At 38.9% G+C, this 21,720-nt stretch overlaps 1 long non-coding RNA gene across 2 annotated transcripts in view; it reads left to right on the forward strand.

Annotated features, from left to right (window-relative positions):
• Nucleotides 1-4,318: 4,318 nt before the first annotated feature.
• LOC117075112 overlaps nucleotides 4,319-21,720 on the forward strand; it is a 75,309-nt gene continuing 57,907 nt past the window's right edge. For both annotated transcript variants that reach the window (XR_004433852.1, XR_004433853.1), the window contains exon 1: nucleotides 4,319-4,633. This is a non-coding gene — a long non-coding RNA (uncharacterized LOC117075112). The remainder of the gene's footprint in view (nucleotides 4,634-21,720) is intronic.

The raw sequence follows: 21,720 nt of genomic DNA on the forward strand, positions 1-21,720 counted from the left end.
AATTGACAACCTATATTATTTCCCAAATACTGGTCCATAGTCCAGCTGCCTCAGAATCACTTGAGGGAGACTTATAAATAGAGATTCTCAAACTTGATCTCCATGATATATTGTTTTGTTAAGTTGGTCACTGATTCTGATCACTAGTTTTGTTTGAGGACATTGATGGGAAAGAGGTGTGGAGCTGAGCTCCTCAGAACCAGAGAAAGGTAAGGCAAGGGAAGCAAAAGTATGGACCAGGTTCAAGGGAAATCGTTGGATGATGAAATCCATAGTCCGCATTGATGCCAGTCCTTCTAAAATATGAATCTGATCATGCCATGTATAAATTTCCTTTTCCAAAAGTTTTATTTTAGGTTTGGGGGTACATGTGAAGGTTACATAGGTAAACACATGTCACAGGGGTTTGTTGTACATGTTGTTTCATCTGACTCAGGTATTAAGCCCAGTACCCAACAGTTACTTTTTCTGCTCCCCTCTCTCTTCCACCCTCACTGCTCAAGTAGACCCCAGTGGCTATTGTTTCCTTCTTTGTGTTGATAAATTTTTATCATTTAGCTCCCACTTATAAGTGAGAACATGCAGTATTTGGTTTTCTGTTCCTGAATTAGTTTGGTAAGGATAATAGCCTCCAGCTCCATCCATGTTCCTGGAAAAGACATGATTTCATTCTTTTTTTATGGCTGCATAGTATTCCATGGTGTGTATGTACCACATTTTCTTTATCCAATCTGTCATTGATGGGCATTTATGTTGATTCCATGCCTTTGCTATTGTGAACAGTGCTGCAATGAACATTTGCATACATGTTTCTTTATGGTACAGTGATTTATATTTCTCTGGGTAAGTACCTAGTAATGGGATTGCTGAGGGGTGGAATGGTAGTTCTGCTTTTAGCTCTTTGAGGAATCGCCATACTGCTTTCCACAATGGTTGAATTAATTTACACTCCCATTAACAGTATATAAATGTTACTTTTTCTTTGCAACCTCGCCAGCATCTGTTATTTTTTGACTTTTAAATAATGCCATTCTGACTGGTGTGAGATGGTATCTCATTGTGGTTTTGATTTGCATTTCTCTAATAATCAGTGATATCGAGCTCTTTTTCATGTGGTTCTTGGCCACATGTCTTCTTTTGAGAAGTGTCTGTTCATATCCTTTTGCCCATTTTTTAATGGGGTTGTTTTTCTCTTGCAAATTTAAGTTTCTTACAGATGCCAGATATCAGATGTTTGTCAGATGCATTGTTTGTAAGTATTTTCTCCCATTCCGTAGGTTGTCTGTTTACTCTGTTGATAGTTTCTTTTGCTGTGCAGAAGCTCTTAAGTTTAATTAGATCCCACTTGACAATTTTTGCTTTTGTTGTGATTGCTTTTGGTGTGCTTTTCATGAAATCTTTGCTTGTTTCTATGTCCAGAATAGTATTCTCTCGGTTGTCTTCCAGGGTTTTTATAGTTTTGGGTTTTACATTTAAGTCGTTAATTCCTCTTAAGTTCATTTTTGTATATGGTATAAGAAAGGGGTCCAGCTTCAATTTTTTGCAAATGGCTAACCAGTTATCCCAGCACCATTTATTAAATAGGGAGTCTTTTCCCCATTGCTCATTTTTTGTTAGCTTTATCGAAGATCAGATGGTTGCAGATATGTGGCCTTATTCCTTGGCTCTCTATTCTGTTTCATTGGTCTATGTGCCTGTTTTTGTACTGGTAACATGCTGTTTTGGTTACTCTAGCCTTGTTGGAGTAGGGTAACATGATACCTCCAGCTTTGTTCTTTTTGCTTAGGATTGTCTTGGCAATTCAGACTCTTTTTTGGTTCCATATGAATTTTAAAATAGTTTCTTCTAGTTCTGTGAAGAATGTCTTTGGTAGTTTCATAGAAATAGCATTGAATCTGTTAATCATTTTGGGCAGTATAACCATTTTAATGATATTAATTTTTTCTTTCCATGAGCATGGAGTGTTTTCCATTTGTGTCTTCTCTGATTTCTTTGAACAGTATTTTGTAATTCTCATTGTAGAGATCATTTACCTCCCTTGTTAGCTGTATTCCTATGTATTTTATTCTTTTTGTTACATTTTTGAGTAGGATTGCCTTCTGATTTGGATCTTGGTTTGACTGTTGTTGGTGTATAGGAATGCTACTGTTTTTTATACATTGATTTTGTATCCTGAAACTTTGATGAAGTTATTTATCAGCTGAAGGAGCTTTTGGGCTGAGACTATAGGGTTTTCTAGATATAGGAAATTCATAGCAATTCTAATTTCAGACAAAACAGATTTCAAACCAACAATGATAAAAAAAAAGATGAAGAAGGGAATTACATAAAGGTAAAGGGTCCAATTCAGCAAAAATACCTAACTGTCCTAAATATATATGCACCCAACACAGGAGCATCCAGATTCATAAAGCGAGTTCTTAGAGACCCACAAAGAGAAATAGATTCCCACAGAATAATAGTGGGAGACTTCAACACTCCACTGACAATGTTAGATCATGAAGTCTGAAAATTAACAAAGATATTCAGGACCTAAACTCAATATTAGGTCAAATGGGTTTGATAGACCTTTACAGAACTCTCCACCCAAAACCAGCAGAATATACACTCTTCTGATTGCCAGATGGCACGTACTCTAAAATCAACAACATAATTGGACATAGAACAATTCTCAACAAATGTAAAAGAACTGAAATCATACCAAACACACTCTCAGACCACAGCACAATAAAAATAGAAGACTGAAAATTGCTCAAAACCATGCAATTACATGGAAATTAAACAACATGCTTCTGAATGAATATTGGGTAAATAATGAAATTAAGACAGAAATCAAGACGTTCTTTGAAAATAATGAGAACAAAGATACAATATGTCAGAATCTCTGGGACACAGCTAAGGCAATATTAAGAGGGAAATTCATAGCACTAAATGCCCACATCAGAAAGTTAGAAAGACCTAAAATTAACAAACTAACTTCACAATGGAAAGAACTGGAGAAGCAAGAACAAATCAACCACAGTGGTAGCAGAAGATGAGAAATAACAAAAAAAAGAGCTGAAATGAAGGAAACTGAAACACGAAAAAACATTCAAAAGATCAATGAATCCAAGAGTTGTTTTTTGTTTTGTTTTGTTTTGTTCTTTTTTGGAAAAAAAAACAAGAAATGCCAGGCACTGTGGCTCATGCCTGTAATCCCAGCACTTTGGGAGGCTGAGACGGGTGGATCACGAGGTCAGGAGATTCAGACCATCCTGGCTAACATGGTGAAACCCCGTCTCTAGTAAAAATACAAAAAATTAGCTGGGCGTGGTGGCAGGCGCCTGTAGTCCCAGCTACTCAGGAGGCTAAGGCAGGAGAATGGCGTGAATCCGGGAGGCGAAGCTTGCAGTGAGCCGAGATGGCGCCACTGCACTCCAGCCTGGTGACAGAGCGAGACTCAAAAAAAGAAAAAAAAAAAAAAAAAGAAAAAGAGAAAGAAAACTGATAGACCACTACTTAGACTAATAAAGAAGAAAAAAGACCCAAATAAACACAATTAGAAATGATAAAGGAAATGTTACTACTGACCTCACAGATACAAAAACAACCATCAGAGACTACTATGACCACATCTACACACACAGACTAGAAAACCTAAAAGAGATGAATAAATTCCTGGACACATACACACTCTCAAGACTGAGCAAGGAAGAAGTTTATTCCCTGAATAGACCAATAATGAGCTCTGAAATTGAATCAGTAATAAATAGCCTACCAACCAAAAAAAGGCCAGGACCTGATGAATTCACAGCTGAATTCTACTAGACGTACAAAGAAGAGCTGGTACCATTCCTACAGAAACTACTCTAAAAAACTGAGGAGAAAGGACTCCTTCCCAACTCCTTCTACGAGGCTAGCATCATCTTGATGCTAAACTTTCAATGACTCTCCACCACCAAGAGGATTAATTTCTGTCTCCTTACAATGGCATATAAAGCCTTTTGTGATTTGGCCCTGGCTTCCCTCTCCACTCCTGCACCTATACTTAAGTACTTGTAGGTCCCATAGGGAGCCATAATTTGTGGCATTTTTACATGTTACTTCCTTGGCATATATATTTTATTTTTAATTTTTGTTAGGCCCAGACCACTTAGATGTTGCTGACTCCAGGAAAGCTTCCCTTACTCCCTGGTGCTGGGCTAAGCACCCCTATTCTGGGTTCCCCTCTGCTTGCCATATCACAGCACTTCCGTGACTTCATAATCGTCTGTTTACTTGCCATCTCCTCTATTAAATTCTGAGCTCCCTGATGGAGTATTCACGGTTAGAGTCTCAGTCTCTATTACCGTCCCTACTACACTTCAGGAACTCGAAAGCTTTGCTGAAATAATGTAAGGTGATAATACAAGTAGAAGGACTTGGGATATTCTTGACTTCTGAAGGAATCAAACAGGAATCAGAACAAAGCAGCAGGAAAATCGACGGGCTTTTTAAGTTCCATGAGAACTACGGTGTGCAAAACTGGTCAAAACAGTAATCAAACAACAATGCAAGTGGCGAGAATCAGGAAGTGCACAGAAACAAGAAGCTGGGTGCACACTGGGATCGGGCAAGCATCTGGGAGAAGATTGTAGCAAGACTGGATCCTGAGGTAAAATCCTGCCTAGTTAGGAAATCTGTCTTTCTCTCTCTCTCTCTCTCTTTTTTTTTTTTTGGAGACGGAGTTTCACTCTTGTTGCCCAGGCTGGAGTGCAATGGCGCGATTTCGGCTCTCCGCACGCAACCTCCGCCTCCTGGGTTTAAGCTGTTCTCCTGCCTCAGCTTCCCGAGTAGCTGGGATTACAGGCATGTGCCACCACGCCTGGCTAATTTTGTATTTTTAGTAGAGATGGGGTTTATCCATGTTGGTCAGACTGATCTTGAACTCCCAATCTAGGGTGATCTGCCCACCTCGGCCTCCCAAAGTGCTAGAATTACAGGCCTGAGCCACCGCGCCCAGCCCTCCCCTTTTTTTTTTTTTTTTTTTTTAAGAGGAGACAATCCGAGGATATGAGCAATCTGAAGTCCATAGTTTCATTAGGTGAGTGTGTACACTTGATAAGAGAGATAGATATGTTGCAATTGTGAGTAGGTTATATTAATAACAAAATCCTTACTCATTTCCTGCTATGCAAGAGGTCAGAAGAAACTAGGTTATAGATGACGTTAATCCTTCTGTGAATGTTGATTAGAGGGTGCTCACCTGATGTCACAGATGAGCTAATTGCAAACATGCCTGCAATCCTAGATGAACTTTGGAGGACCTCTTGATTTATATAGTGATTCATGAATGGGTGCACTCTTCATCTACTTCCTTTTTTGAGAACCTGAGCCACCAATCCTAAGCACTGGCATAGAAGCATGCAAAGTCTTAAAGCATCAGCAGTTTTATAGATTTGGGCCCATCATAAAAATATAAAACAAAGTGAATAAGGTCATCCACGTGAAAGATGATCTGCTTTGTATTATGGACACATTTTGGCCCCATCTTGATTTTTTTTTCTCTCCACCATTTCCTGTAACTGGCCTGTTTTGAGTGATGTATTGGAGAGAAGGCCTGTGTCAGATATCTTCAGCTGCCTGTCATGAGTAATTAAAACCAGTTGTGTTATTGCTTTCCTTAGTTCCAGCTGACTCTTTGATGCTTTGGTGTCCATGCCAAAAAACTACCTCTTATAATCATCAGAGGCCAGTGTTTTTGCAGAGGTCACTGCAAGCTAATTAAGCAAATATGTGAAAAATAGTTTTAAGTTATCTCTATTAGTGGAGTGTGTGTATACATGTATTTAGAGTGGGGGTTGAGGAGAGACTTTTAAAACAATAGCTGACTTCCAGAGCTAGTAATTTGGTGTCAGAGAACTACGTATATATGGCACTTTTGTACATTCATTAAGTTGGCACAGTTTGATCTTTTGTTGCATGACAGACACTGTATTAGTTTCAGCAAATAAACATATAGAAAATGTCTTAAAAGATCATGGGTCAGTAATGGTACAGATAGATACATAAATGATAGTAATAATTCAGTATAAAATGGACTAAATGAGTGGTATATACAAAAAGTTAAAATAATATAGGTAAAAGAATAACTCACTCCATCTCTGGGATTTGGGGGAGGTTACAGAGATTCATTCATTGAACACATTTTTTGGTTTTGTTTTGTTCTGTTTTTTTGAGACAGAGTCTTGCTCTTTCGCCCAGGCTGCAGTGCAGTGACATGATCTTGGCTCACTGCAACCTCCGCCTCCCACGTGCAAGTGATTCTTGTGCCCCAGCCTCCCAAGTAGCTGGGATTATGGGCGTGTGGCTAATTTTTTTATTTTTAGTAGAGACGGGGTTTTGCCATGTTGCCCAGGCTGGTCTCGAACTCCTGAGCTTAAGTAGTGCACCTGCCTTGGCCTCCCAAAGTGCTGGGATTACAGGCATGAGCCATCGTGCCCGGCCTCAAGACATTTTTTAATGCGTACTATGTGCCAGGCACTGCTCAAGGATCTCAGGCTACATCCAGGAATAAAACCAAGGTCCCTGGCCTTATAGAGCTTATATTCTAGGAGAGGTGGAGAGGTCATAAATATAAATAAGTAAATTATTTTTATGTTAGAAAGTGGTGGGGAAGGGAATAGAGTAGAAAAGGGGGATTGGAATTCACGGGGGATGTTTGTAACTTCCAAGAGTGGTCGGTATTGGCTTCATTGAAGAGGTGGCATTTGAGAAAAGAAATGCAAAGATGAGGGCATAAGCCATGTTGATATCTGGGGGAAAAGGGAATAGCTAGTGCGATGCCCTAAGTCTTGAGCGTGCCTGGCTCATTTGAGAGATAGCAAGAGGTCAGTGCAGCTGCAGCAGTGAATGAAGGAGAGAGTGTAGTCATATATGAGGTTCAGGAATATGACTGGGGCAAGATTATGTCGGATCTTGTAGGTCATTGAAAGGACTTTCACTTTTATTCTTAGTGAGAAGTGGAGCATTGCAGAGAAGTGGCATATGACTTATGTCTTAAAACGATCCTCGCCTGTAATCCCAGCACTTTGGGAGGCCGAGACGGGCGGATCATGAGGTCAGGAGATCGAGACCATCCTGGCTAACACTGTGAAACCCCGTCTCTACTAAAAATAAAATACAAAAAACTAGCCGGGCGAGGTGGCGGCGCCTGTAGTCCCAGCTACTCGGGAGGCTGAGGCAGGAGAATGGCGGGAACCGGGAGGCGGAGCTTGCAGTGAGCTGAGATCCGGCCACTGCACTCCAGTCCGGTGACAGAGCGAGACTCCGTCTCAAAAAAAAAAAAAAAAAAAAAAAAAAAAACGATCCTCGCTTCTGTGTCAAGAAATGATAACTGGGGTAAGAATGGAAGCAAGGAGACCAGTTAGACAAGGACTTGGTAAACTATGGTTCATGATCCAAATCTGGCTTATTGCTTTTTGTAAATAAACTTTTATTGGGACATAGCCAGGCCCATTTGCATTACCATAATAGAGGTGAGTAGTTGCCACAATGACTGTATGGCCCATGAAACAAAGAAATACTTACCATATTACTCCCTATGTAAAACGTTGCTTTCCCCTATGTTAGAATATTGCTGCATTTCAGGAGAGAAGTGATGGTGGCTCATACCAGGGTGTAGCACTGAAAGTAGTGAGAAGCGTTTGGGTTCTGCGTATACACAAAACTAAAACCAACTAGATTTGCTGAATGGTTGGGTGAGAGGGTGTAATAAAGGAAAAGTCAAAGGTGAGTGTCAAATGTTTGGCCTGAACTACCAGGAGAACATAGTTTCTATCATGTGAGATAGGGAAAGTTGGTGGTAAAACAGTTTTCATGGTGAAAGAAGATCAGGGATTAGAGCAGCTCAAACTCAACATTGGTGAGTGTTGGTACGACACCAAGTGAAAATGTTGAGGAGCCAATTGAATATGCAAATCTAAGTTCGGGAGAGACTACTAGGCTGGAGATGGAATATTGGGAGCCATCAGCATAGAGATACTGTTTAAGGTCATAGAGATACTGTTTAAGATTACCAAAGGAATGAGTAAAAACAGAGAAAAGAACAAAGGATGAATCCTAGAATGCATAATCATTAAGTTTGGGAAGAAAAGGAAAAACCATTAAAGGATATGAAGGAGGACTGACCAATAAAGTAGACCAGTAAATTAAATCAAGAGTAGGGTGTTCTGGAAGCCAAATGAAGAAAGTTTATCCAGGAGGACAGAGGAATCGAATATATCAAATATTTCTAATAAGTCAGATAAGAAGAGAACTGATAATTGACTGTTGCAATTTTGGTAGACTAGGTAGGACCAAAAATTGGATTGGAATAGATATAATTAAGTTTGGAAAGAGAAGAATTAGAGAGAAGGAGTACAGAAAACTCTTTCAAGGAGTTTTTGCTGGAAAGAGAGACGAATTTGCAAGCGAGTAAGGCAATGTCAGGCAAGGGAAGTAGGATTAAGAGAAAGATTCTTGTTTATAAGATGGAAGAAATAATTTTTCATATACTTTCAACTTTTGTTTTAGATTCAGGGGTATATGTGCAGGTTTGTTACATGGATATATTGTGTGATGCTGACGTTTGGGGTATGATTGATTCTGTCACCCAGGTAGTGAGCATAGTACCCAATAGTTTTTCAACCCTTGCCTACCTCTCTTCCTTCCCCCTCTAGGAGTCCCCAGTGTCTACTGTTGCCATCTTTACATCTATGAGTACCCAATGCATAGCTTTCACTTACAAGTGAGAACATGTGGTATTTGTTTTTCTGTTCCTGAATTAATTCACTTAGGAATAATGGTCTCCAGCTGCATCCATGTTGCAGCAAAGGACATAAGTTCATTCTTTTTTATGACCATGTATTATTCGATGGTGTATATGTACCACATTTTCTTTATCTAATCTACTATTGATGGACACCTAGGTTGATTCCATGTCTTTGCTATTGTGAATATTGCTGCAGTGAACATACACATGCATGTGTCTTTTTGGTAGAATGATTTGTTTTCCTTTGGGTATATAGCCAGTAATGGGATTACTGGGTGGAACAGTTGTTTCATTTTAAATTCTTTGAGAAATTTTCAAACTTCTTTCCACAGTGGCTGAACTAATTTACGTTATTTCCAGCAGTGTGTAAGCATTCCTTTTTCTCTGCAGCCTCGTTAGTGTCTGCTGTTTTTTGACTTTTTAATAGCAGCCATTCTGTCTGGTGTCAGATGGTATCTTATTGTGGTATTGACTTGAGATTTCTCTGATGATTAGTGATGTTGAACATTTTTTTCATGTTTGTTGGCTGCTTGGATGTTTTCTTTTGAGAAGCGTCTGTTCATGTCTTTTGCCCACTTTTTAATGAGGTTATTTGTTTTTTGCTTACTGAATTGTTTAAGTTCCTTATAGATCCTGGATATTAGAACTTTATCGTATGCATATTGTGAATATTTTCTCCCATTATGTAGGTTGTCTGTTTATTTTGTTAATGGTTTCTTTGGCTGTGCAGAAGCTCTTTGGTTTAATTAGGTCCCATTTGTCAAATTCTCTTTTTGTTGCAATGCTTTTGAGGATTTAGTCATAAATTATTTCCAAGGCCAATGCCCAGAATGGTGATTCCTAGGTTTTCTTCTAGGATTCTTGTAGTTTCAGCTGAAGGTGGAAGAAATAATTTTATTGTGTGTATGTATATTGATGGGAAAGATTTGATAGAGATGGAAAAATTAATGATTTAAGAGAGGAATTGCTAACATAATGTCATTGAGTAGTTAAGACAAGATAGAATCTGGTTTGCAAATGGGAAGATTGAATTTTAAATAGGAACATGATAAATAAATCTTTCCTAGAAGCAGTGGGAGTTTATGTGTGCAGATTCTGGAGGGGGTGGTGAGTGTCTATGGAAATCTCTTTTTATTTGCTTTAATTTTCTAAGTGAAGTAGAAAAAAAAAAGATCATTATCTGAGAGTAAAGACTGAGGTGGTGTATTGTGGGTTTGAGAACAGAGGAGAAAGAACAAAATAGCCATCAAGTATACAGTAGAATGAATGCATTGGAACAGTGTAGTATGAGCATCAAGCAGCAGACAGGCTAACTTAAGGTTCATAATCTTGTGCATTTGTCTTCAGCTCATTCTTTTGCATGGTTGTAGGCACAATGATAAATTTAAACAGGGTTGTGATTTTTTTCAAGTGAGTATAGCAGGGACAAGGAATTGAGAGTGTATACAAATAACTGAATATGCTAATTAACCTTAAGATGAATAAGTATGAAAGAGAGGATATTAATGAGGTTACAGACAGTGAAAAGATAGGAAGAGGAATGAATTGCAGATCCTGGTGAAGTTGGAATTGAGGAATTAGAATAAAGTGATAGATGGAAGTTATGATCAGAGAATGGGATAAACTGAGATTATACAGGGATTATTGGTGATCAGAAGGTCTAGGGTTATGAACATATAACTGTATGACTGAGGTAGTATGAGGGTCAGATCACTGAAAAAGAGGAGTTTAAGAAACTGAGACGCTAGAGTGTTAGATCGAATCTCTAATGGGTGTATTGCAGTCATCCAAGAATTAGGACATAAGTCGTATTGGGTAGGGTGAAAGTGAACCAAGAACTAAAATCAGTGGGAAATAAAGGGGTATTACCTGGGGGCTGGTTGGTGACATAAACAATGAGGGATTATGGGTAATATGATTGATGTAAGGTTAACCCCTAGAGTACCTAGTGAGGAGAGAAAGAAAGAGAATAGTTTGGAAATAGCGATGAGGAGCAAATGTGAATCTACTGCACATATGATTTAAATTTTTACGTGGAACTCCAAGGATAAGTGGTTGTTCTTGAGGCAGTGAGGTAGAGTCTGGGCAGGCATAGGGAAATCATTGGGCATTTAATTGCATGTGAAAAAACATGTAATTTAAGATATGGTGAATATATCCACATGGCTCAGTTATCAAATGGGAGCATGGTGGCTACAGATGTAGAGGTATCAGGACATGGTAAAACAAGATGGAAGAAAATGAAGTTGCTGAGACTTGCTAGGTTGGGGCAGATTGTGCAAAGAGGCTACCTAAGGTTTTTAGTCAGGGCACTCATCTCATCAGATTATTTCACAAAAATAAATCTTGCTACACCTTAGAAAGAGAGTTAGAAGCAAAGAAGGCAGCTAGAAATCTACAGCAATAATGAAAGCTACAGATAGAAGGGCTTGAACTTAGGCAGTTCAAGGGATAGATGAAACATTGGGAAGGGAAAATCAATAGGAACTGGTGATCATTTGGTGATCGTGGTTAGTGAGGCAAAGAAAGGAATCAAGGAAGATTTAAAGGTGTTTGACTACAGCCACTGGGTAAAATATATTACCTTTTACTAGTTTAGGGAATAAAGCAGAACAACTAAGATCGATTGACACATTATATATCTTTTAATAGGCAATAACATTGCAGAGTCCTAAGGCATACACCTTATTCTCTAGATAGATGTTTATTTATTTAATGCAACTCAGCATTTCTTAAAGTATCTTCAACACTGGTGAGGATTCCAAGAGACCAATCATATTCTCTTATCTAAATGATTTAGTCAATTTTTAAATAGACTTGAGGACCAAGGATCACATATTAGTTTACTATATATAAAGCAAAGTTGGAGAATGCATCTTGGATCTGCATTCCAAACCTTCTTCCCATGTCCTACCTCTTCCTAACTCACAAGTCTAGATCTTGGGATATGATTACCCCTGCCTGTCCACTGCACCCCATCCCCTCCCCAAAACAAAATAGTCTAGTGTGATGGGTTAATATTTGCCAAGACAGATACAAAGAGATCTACAATCTCCCTTGATCGAGGGAGAATGGACAGCCCTGACAGGAAAGGAGAAAAGGATTGACACATCTCTATGCTTTCTTTCCACAGTGAAATAGGAGCAAGCGAAAAGACCACAGCTTGCTTTGTGAGTCTAATCACTTTTCCAAATCCTAATGAGAGGAGCACTACTTTGACTGTGAGAAGGAATGAGTAAGATATAGAAAAGGGACAGAAATGTCCCCTCTTCCCTTACTGTTCTCTCCTGGAAGTGGAATGGAAATCTTTGCCTCTCTATGGAAATTGAGGAATGGGGTAATAAGCACTTCCCTAGAGAGGAAAGAGTCCATGTTAGATGTAAGCAAACTGGCAATATAAGTGCAGGTAAGGTAATCTAGTCATATGTGGCCTCTAAGTAAGAAAACATACCTTCCTGTGTACAAAATGTAGGGCCAGAGCACTCTAAGGGAAACAGAAGACAGAGAACTCAGGCAATATGTTCAGAACAACAACAACAAAAAATCAAGGTGCTGGGAAAAGATGATTGAAGCTCAGTATATCAATTACATCAATGATTGGATCGCAGGTTGAGCTAGGTGAAAAGAGGAATGTTTAGTATATGGATGCACGGTTGATATAAAACTCAATGGCAAGAATGCAGCCAAGACCTTGGGATGCGACCAGAGATGAGAAAGCTGCCAGAAACCAGGAAATAGACTCTTTCTATTCAAGCTTTGCTTTGCTCTGAACATATGCTTGAGTTTTCTCTTTCCTTGTGGGTGGCATTCTCTGCTCCCTAGTCCACATAACAGAAAACAGGGGCAACCTCAGCTTCCCAGTTTGCATGTTCTGGTTTCAGCCATGGAACAAATGATGGAGTGATGGACTATCTCTGTCTTGGTAGCCCTTGCCCTTGCTTTCAATTCTCATTTCACTGAGAATGGTCACCAATTGTTCTGGCAGAGTCTCACTTCTTGTCCTGTCAATCAACTGTGGCCAGGGAGTAAGGTCACATTTTGCAGTATGACTTTGTCTCTCTCTTTCTGACCACCCCCAACTCTCAGAGGCCTTTGAGCCAAAGCAACTCCATCTTGAATAGGAGCTGGGTAAAATAATGCTGAGACCTACTGGGCTGCATTCCCAAGCAGTTAAGGCATTCCCAGTCACAGGATGAAACAGGAGGTCAGCACAAAATACAGGTCATAAAGACGTTGCTGATAAAACAGGCTGCAGTAAGGAAGCTGGCTAAAACCCACCATAAACCAAGATGGCAATGAGAGGGACCTCTGGTTTTCCTCACTGCTACGCTCCCACCAGCACCATGACAGTTTACAAATGCCATAGCAGTGTCAAGAAGTCACCCTCTGTGGTCTAAAATGGGGTAGCATTAAAAATCTACCCCTTATTTAGCATATAATCAAGAAATAATCATAAAAATGGGCAACCAGCAGCCCTTGGGGGCTGCTCTGCCTATGGAATAGCCATGCTTTATTCCTTTGCTTTTTAAATACACTTGTTTTCAATTTACTCTATGGACTCTGCTCGAATTCTTTTTTTGTGTGTGTGAGATCCAAGAACCCTCTGTTTGGGTCTGGATTGAGACCCCTTTCTGGTAACACAACTATGGGCTATAGGTAAGGAGCACAGTTAAAGGAGGAGGCAAGCTGGGAAGGTACTCCAAAATTGTCTTCAGTGCCTGAATGTCTTCAGGGTCTTCGTTGTCTTCAGTGACTAAGATCAGAAAACAATAAGAAAATTTAAATTCATGTAATATGTCCATGCTATGCCCTAGAGATATAATTAAGCAGTCTCTTGACAGGAACTCTTTAAAAGAGTTTCTTGGGAAGTCAGCTCACACCTGCATTTGGAACCTTAGCAAGAATAAGAAGGCTGCAATTTTCCTGCACCGTTGGATTAAATACATGTACAGAAACGATTTGGGTTATTTCAAGAACAAAAGGATGTCCTGGAAGAATGTCTGATTCTCACCCCCTCTAGGAATATTTGTCAAGAAGGAAAAAGTAATGTGGCAGACAGGCCCTCTGTGTCTACCAGATGTTCTTTGACAATATGTATTGTTAAAACATAAATTACATTATGAGAATCAGGCCCATCAAACAATGAAATACCTAGTGACGTTTTGAGTCTTATTCATTAGGCCTTTCTGAGTATTGCTCTGAGTCTAGCCACCATTTCTTTTTAAAAATCGTATGAGTTAAGGTGTACATCATGCTATTTTGGTATACATGCTGAAATTATTACAATGGGTGAGCAAATTAACATATCCGTTTCTTGAAAGGAAATGTAAGTTTATCTCTGAGATGTGAACTGTTTGGCCTTTCCTTGGATCAGAAAGTACATGAGAAGAACTTTTCTGTCTCTTCCTCACCTCAGCCCTTTGGAATTTCCTTTCAAGTGGTGGGAAAATACTAATAATAAGCACTCAGTGAATGCTAAGTTCTTTACATCTATGAGTTTGCTTAATTCTTTCAACAGCCCTGTGAGATAGGTGTTTGCCCTTTATAAGTATAGAAATGGAGCCTTAGAGAGTTTAAGAAAATAGCCCAAGGTCATGTGACTGGTTAAAGGACCAATCACAAATTGGATCCCAGTGCTGCTGATATAAAAGTCTGTACTCTCAAAATAAACACCACCAATATGATGATGTCTGGGAAACATGAAAAGATTATAATAATTTATTTATATGACTCTGTTATTAGAAGAAATGGATTCAAACATCTGATTGTATATGAGAAAAACTTGGAAGTAGATTAGCAAGTAGAGCTTCGTAAACTTGATATAGTAATTTTCTTGAGTAATTACCTGAGGGTAATTTTCCATTACCCTCAGATGAGTGAGGATAATGGCTTTCCCCTTTCACTCCCAACAAGATTCCTGTCCCACTCATGTATAATGTCAGAAGATTCTTCAGATTATTTTTTCTTTTCTTAAATTTTGATTATCTTTTATTAATACATAATATTTGTACATGTTTATGGGATACATGTGATATTTTGTTACATGTATACAATGTGTAATGATCAAATAATGGTATTTAGGATATCCATCACCTCTATCATTTATCATTTCTTTATGTTGGGAACATTTTAAATCTTTCACTCTAGTTATTTTGAAATATACAATATATTGTCTATTAACTATAGTCACCGCTGTGCTATTGAACACTAGAATTTATTCCTTCCATCTAACTTTATGTTTGTACTCATTAACCAATCTCCCTTCATCACCCCCTCCCCACTGTTTTCCCAGCCTCTGGAAACTCTCATTCCACTCTCTACCCTATGAGATGAACTTTTTTTTTCCCCTCCATATACAGGTGAGAATGTGCAATGTATGTCTTTCTGTACTTGACTTATGTCACTTAACATAATGACCTCCAGTTCCATACATGTTGCTGCAGATTACAGGATTTCATTCTTTTATATGGATAAATAGTATTCCATTGTATATATACCACATTTTCTTTAACTATATATTCACTGATGGACTATTAGGTTGATTACATATCTTGGCTATTGTTAATAATGCTGCAAAAAACATGGGGGTACAGATATCCCTTTGATATATTGCTTTTCTTTCCTTTGGATAAATATGTAGCAGCTGGAGTGCTGGATCGTATGATATTTGTATTTTTAGATTTTTTTTTTTTTAGTTCAGAGGTACGTGTGCAGGATGTGCAGGTTTGTTACCTAGGTAAACATGTGCCATGATGGTTTGCTGCACCTAGGTGGTGTCCCATCACCTAGGTATTAAGTCCAGCATCCATTAGTTATTCTTCCTGATGCCCTCCCTCCTGGCTTCTCACCCTCTGACAGGCCCTAGTGTGTGTTGTTCCCCGCCCTGTGTCCATGCGTTCTCATCATTCAGCTCCCACTTATAAGTGAGAACATGCAGTATTTAGTTTTCTGTTCCTGAGTTAGTTTACTGGGAATAATGGCCTCTAGCTCCATCCACGTCCCTGCAAAGGACATGATCTTTTTATTTTTATGGTTGTATAGTGTTCCATGGTGTACATGTACCACATTTTCTTTATCCAGTCTATTATTCATGGACACTTAGGTTGATTCCATATCTTTGCTATTGTGAATAGTGATGTAAGGAAGGGGTCCTGTTTTGATTTTCTACATATGGTATGCAATGAACATACATGTACATGTATCTTTATAGTACAATGATTTATATTTCTTTGGGTATATTGCCAGTAATGGGATTGATGGGTTAAATAGCATTTCTGCCTGTAGGTCATTGAGGAGTCATCGCACTGTCTTCTATAATGGTTGAACTAGTTTACACTCCCACCAACAATGTATAATTATTCCCTTTTTTCTGTAACCTCACCACCAGCATCTGTTGCTTTTTGACTTTTTTTTTTTTTTTTTTTTTTGAGACAGGGTCTCACTCTGTCACTCGGGCTGGGGTGCAGTGGCATGGTCTCGGCTCACTGCAACCTCTGCCCCCTGATCTCAAGTGACCCTCCTGCCTCAGCCTCCCGAGTAGCTGGGACCACAGACATGTGCCACCATCTCTGACTAATTTTTGTATTTTTTGTAGAGACAGGATTTCATCATGTTGCCCAGGCTGGTCTTGAACTCCTGAGCTCAAGCATTCTGCCCACCTCAGCCTCCCAAAGTGCTGGGACTATAGGTGTGAGACACTGCACCCAGCCTTGACTTTTTGATAATAGCCTTTATGACTGGAATGAGATGGTATCTCATTTTGGTTTTGATTTGCATTTCTCTAATGATCAGTGATGTTGAGCTTTTTTTGTGTGTTTGTTGGCCCCATGTGTGTCTTCTTTTGAGAAGTGTTTGTCCATGTCCTTTGCCCACTTTTTAGTGGGGTTGTTTGTTATTTTCTCATACATTTGTTTAAGTTCCTTGTAGATGCTGGATATTAGACCTTTGTCAGATGGATAGACTGCAAAAATTTTCTTCCATTCTGTAGGTTGTCTGTTCACCCTGATGATAGTTTATTTTGCTGTGCAGAATCTCTTTAGTTTAATTAGATTCCATTTGTCAATTTTTGCTTTTGTTGCAATTGTTTTTGGCATTTTCATCATGAAATCTTTTACTGTACCTGTGTCCTAAATGGCATGGCCTAGATTTTCTTCTAGGATTTTTATAGTTTTGGTTTTACCTTTAAGTCTTTCATCCATCTTGAGTTGATTTTTGTATATGATATAAGGAAGGGGTCCTGTTTTAATTTTCTGCATATGGCTAGCCAGTTCTCTCAGCACCATTTATTAAATAGGAAATCCTTTCCCCATTGCTTTTGTCAGGTTTGTTAAAGATCAGATGGTTGCAGCTGTGCAGTCTTGTTTTTGTGTTCTCTATTTTGTTCCAATGGTCTATGTGTCTGTTCTTATAGCAGTACCATGCTGTTTTGGTTACTGTAGTCTTGTAGTATAGTTGGAAGCCGGGTAGTGTGATGCCTCCAGCTTTGTTGTTTTTGCCTAGGATTGTCTTGGCTATTTGAGCTCTTTTTTAGTTCCATATGAATTTTAAAATACTTTTTCCTAATTCTGTGAAGAATGTCAATAGTAGTTTAACGGGAATACATTGAATTCATAAATTGCTTTGGGCAGTATGGCTATTTTCACAATATTGATTCTTCTGAACGATGAGCATGGAATCTTTTTCCATTTGTTTGCGTCATCTCTGATTTCTTTGAGCAGTGGTTTGTAGTTCTCCTTGAAGAAATCCTTCACTTCCCTTATTATTGTTATTCCTAGGTGTCTTATTCTTTTTGTGGCAATTGTGAATGGGAGTTCATTCGTGATTTGGTGCTCTGCTTGCCTGTTGTTGGTATATAGGAATTCTTGTGATTTCTGCACATTGATTTTGTATCCTGAGACTTTGCTGAAGTTGCTTTCTTTGGTCGGTAGCTATTACTGCCTCAATTTCAGAACTCATTATTTGTCTATTTAGGTAATCAGTTTCTTCCTGGCTCAGTTTTGGGAGGGTGTATGTGTCCAGGAATTTATCCATTTCTTCTAGATTTTCTAGTTTATGTGCATAGAGGTGTTTATAGTATTCTCTTGTAGTTGTTTGTATTTCTGTGGTGTCAGTAGTGATGTCCCTTTTATCATTTCTGATTGTGTTTATTTGAATCTTCTCTTTTTTTCTTTATTAGTCTAGCTAGCAGTATATCCATTTTATTATACTTTTCAAAAAATCAATTCCTGGATTTATTGATTTTTTGAAGGTTTTTTTTGTGTGTGTGTGTTTCTGTATCCTTCAGTTCAGCTCTGATATTGGTTATTTCTTCTCTTCTGCTAGCTTTGGGGTTTATTTGTTCTTAGTACTCTAGTTCTTTTAGTTGTATGGTTAGGTTGTTAACTTGATACCATTCTAGCTTTTTGATATGGGCATTTAGTGCTATAAATTTCCCTTTTAACACTGCTTTAGCTGTATCCCGGAGATTCTGGACATTGTATTTTTTGTCCTCATTGGTTTCTGGGAACTTCTAAATATTTGCCTTGATTTCATTATTTACCGAAGAGTCATTCAGGAGCAGGTTGTTCAGTTTCCATGTAGTTGTGTGGTTTTGAGTGAATTTCTTAATTTTGAGTTCTAATTTGATTGTACTGTGGTCTGAGAGACTGTTTATTATGATTTTCATATTTTTGCACTTGCTGAGAGGTATTTTACTTCTGAGTATGTGATCAGTTTTAGAGTAAGTGCTGTGTGGCAATGAGAAGAAGGTATATTTTGTTGTTTTTCGATGGCAAGTTCTAGATATATATCTGTCAGGTCCACTTGATCCAGAGCTGAGTTCAAGTCCTGAATGTCTTTGCTAATTTTCTTTCTCAATGATCTGTCTGATATTGTCATTGGGATGTGGGATGTTAAAGTCTCCTACTATTACTGTGGTGGGCGTCTAAGTTACTTTGAAAATCTCTAAGAACTTGCTTTACAAATCTGGGTACTCCTGTATTGGGTTCATATATATTTAGGATAATTGGCTCTTCTTGTTGAATTGAACCCTTTACCATTACGTAGTATCCTTTGTTTTTGATCTTTGTTGGTTTAAAGTCTGTTCTGCCAGAAACTAGGATTGCAACCTCTGCTTTTTTCTGTTTTCCATTTGCTTGGTAAATTTTTCTCCATCCCTTCATTTTGAGCCTGTGAGTGTCATTACATGTGAGATGGGTCTCTTGATGACAGCATACTGATAGTCTTTGTTCTTCATCCAACTTACCACTCTGTGTCTCTTATCTGAGGCCTTTAGCCCATTTACATTTAAGGTTAGTGTTGTTATGTGTGGATTTGATCCTTCATCATGTTGCTAGCTGGTTATTTTGCAGGCTTGTTTATGTTGTTGCTTCATAGTGTCACTGATCTGTGTACTTCAGTATGTCTTTGTATTGGCTCATAATGATTTTTCCTTTCCATATTTACTGCTTCCTTCAGGAGCTCTTGCAAGGCAGCTCTATTGTTAACAAATTCTCTCCACATTTGCTTGTTTGAAAATAATCTTATTTCCCCTTTGCTTATGAAGCCCAGTTTGGCTGGATATGAAATTCTGGGTTGGAAACTCTTTTCTTCAAGAATGTTGAATTCTTAAAGAATTGACCCCCCATCTCTTCTAGCTGGTAGGATTTCTGTGGGGAGGTCCACTGTTAATCTGATAGGCTTCCCTTTGTAGGTGATGTGGGCTTTCTCTTTGGCTGCCCTTAACATTTTTTCTTTCATTTCAACCTTGGAGAATCTGACGATTCTGTCTCTTGGGCATAATATTCTCATGAGATATCTTACTGTTGTTCTTTGCATTTCCTGAATTTTAATGTTGGCCTGTCTTGCTAGGTTGGGGAAGTTCTCCTGGATATATCCTTGAGTATGTTTTCCCACTTGGGTCCATTCTTTCTGTCTCTTTCAGGTACCCCAATCAGTCATAGATTTGGTCTCTTTACATAATCCTATATTTCTCAGAGGTTTTGTTCATTCCTTTTCATTCTATTTCTCTATTCTTGTCTGTGTATCTTATTTCAGAATGATAGCCTTCAAGTTCTGATTTTTTTCCTGCACTTGGTCTATTCTGCTATTAATACTTATGATTGCATTGTGAAGTTCTTTTAGTGTGTTTTTCAGCTCTAACAGGTTGGTTTTGTTCCTCTTTAAACTGAATGTTTTAGCTGTCAGCTCCTGTGTTGTTTTATCATGATTCTTAGCTTCTTTGCATTGTGTTACATGTTCCTTTAGCTCAGCAAAGTTCCTTATTACCCACCTTCCGAAGCCTACTTATGTCATTTTAGCCATCTCAGCCTCAGCCCTTGCTAGAGAGGTATTGCAATCGTTTGTAGGAAAATGGGCACTCTGGCTTTTTGAGTTTTCAACATTTTTGTGTTGATTCTTTCTTATCTTGTTGGGCTTATCTACCTTCGATCTTTGAGGTTGCTAACCTTTGGATAGGGTTTTTGTGGGGTGTTGTTGTTTTCTGTTTGTTTGTTTTTCTTTTAACAGCCTGGTGACTCTTCCGAATATGGGCAAAAAATATTAAGTTATGTACAAAGGACCCCTGTATACACCTTTTGGAGTGGTGGATGGCTGCTTGGTAGTGACAGTGTAATAATGGCTTCTCTGAGTCATCGTGCTATGCCTGAGAGAGGTGAGAAGCCAGAGACAGCTGGTCTCAGAGAGGGAACAGTTCTTCAGCTCAACTTCGTATGGGTCAGGTTTTTCATTCCCCATGACAGGCATTAGATTTCAGTGGTCGCTAATCTGAGAACACGATCCAGACAGAGATTAATGAGAAACCCTAACCCTCTCTGGAATGTGGGCAGAGCCTGTGACTGCAGAGCATGGCTCCAGAAAAACTGGTTTAAGAAGCCAGAAGCCCAAATTGTCTAACGTAGGATATTAGACCCTTGGCTAAGGAAAGATGAACACCCTGAACACAGGCCCTGGTCTGGGCTTGGTATGCAATGCTCAGATCATATTCTTACCTTGTAAGTTCGACCCTGTGATGATCGGCAAGAAGGTGACTCAGTGTACAAACAGGCATCTTTAAATGTTAAGTTTCCCTGAGATATTAGGATTATTTAAAATCTAAAGCATGATGATCATGGCCCCTCCTTCAGAGAAGCGTGTAAGATTAATATCAATTTTTGGTGTCCTCCTTCAAGCTAATAATGGGAATGACTTGATTCATTTGTTCAATTGTTCATTCAACCACTAAACCGACAAGTATTTTTTTGGTACCTGATATATGCCAGGTGTTATGCTAGGCACTGGGGACACAAGTGACAATGTGATTTAAGCAACTTGAAAATTTGGTGAAGGGTGGACATAAACATGCACTCAAATAAAAATATAATTTTATGTATTTGTGTATTTATGTATTTAAATTTATTTATTTTGAGATGGAATCTCTCTCTGTTGCCCAGGCTGGAGTGCAGTGGCACAGTCTCAGCTCATTGCAACCTCTGACTCCCAGGTTCAAGTGATTCTTCTGCCTCAGCCTCCCGAGTAGCTGGGACTACAAGCACGTGCCACCATGCCTGGCTAATTTTTGTATTTTTAGTAGAGACGGGCTTTCATCATATTGGCCAGGCTGATCGCAGACTCCTGACCTTGTGATTCGCCTGCCTCGGCCTCCCAAAGTGCTGGGATTACAGAGGTGAGCCACTGCACCCGGCCAATAAATGTATAATTTTAATTGTGTTAAATGCCAAGAAAGATAATAATGGGAGTAGGAGCATCTAATTTATGTTTGAGGCTCTAGGAAGATTTTTCTCCTTAGTTAGTAAATCTTGAATTCTTTGGGGATCCCACTTACGGAAGGTTTATGTTTTTTTTTTTTTTTTTTTTTTTTTTTTTTTTTTTGAGACGGAGTCTAGCTCTGTCGCCCAGCTGGAGTGCAGTGGCCAGATCTCAGCTCACTGCAAGCTCCGCCTCCCGGGTTTACG

Source organism: Trachypithecus francoisi, unplaced genomic scaffold (genome assembly GCF_009764315.1).
Source record: "Trachypithecus francoisi isolate TF-2019V2 unplaced genomic scaffold, Tfra_2.0 Lachesis_group5, whole genome shotgun sequence".
NCBI classification, from domain to species: Eukaryota; Metazoa; Chordata; class Mammalia; order Primates; family Cercopithecidae; genus Trachypithecus; species Trachypithecus francoisi.